Raw genomic sequence first — 719 nt, forward strand, 5'->3', positions numbered from 1 at the left:
ACATTGCTATCCTGAGAGAAGTGAGGAAGAGTTACGTAATCCGCTGAATGGAATGATCTAATGAGTACAGAATATGGATTGAGAGTAAATCGAAGAAAGAGGAAAGTAATGCTGTGTAGCGGAAATGAGAACAGCGAGAAACTTAACAATAGGACTGATGGTCACGAAGTAGATGAAATTAAGGTATAACGACTTGTAGTGCAGACAGATTCTGCAGCATGTGCACCATATATGTATAATCGAAGAAATGTACCAAACACGTTAAATGATAATTTGCGATGTAGCTGTCGATCAGTTAATATCGATAAGTATATACACTACTGGCCTTTAGAATTGTTACACAACGAAGGTGTGCTACAGACGCGAAATTTAACCGACAGGAAGAAGATACTGTGATATGCAAATGATTAGCTTTCCAGAGCATTCACACAAGGTTGGCGCCGGTGGCGAAACATACAACGTGCTGACATGAGGAAAGTTTCGAACCGATTTCTCATACACAAACAGCAGTTGACCTGCGTCGCTTGGTGAAACGTTGTTGTGATGCTTCGTGTAAGGAGGAGGAATGTGTACCATTCCGTACGCATTCCTCCTCCTTACACGAGGCACTTTGATAAAGGTCGGATTGTAGCCTATCGTGATTGCGGTTTATCGTATCGCGACATTGCTGCTCGCGTTGGTCGAGATCCAATGACTGTTAGCAGAATATGGAATCTGTG

This window comes from Schistocerca piceifrons, chromosome 8 (genome assembly GCF_021461385.2).
Source record: "Schistocerca piceifrons isolate TAMUIC-IGC-003096 chromosome 8, iqSchPice1.1, whole genome shotgun sequence".
In the NCBI taxonomy this organism is placed as follows: Eukaryota; Metazoa; Arthropoda; class Insecta; order Orthoptera; family Acrididae; genus Schistocerca; species Schistocerca piceifrons.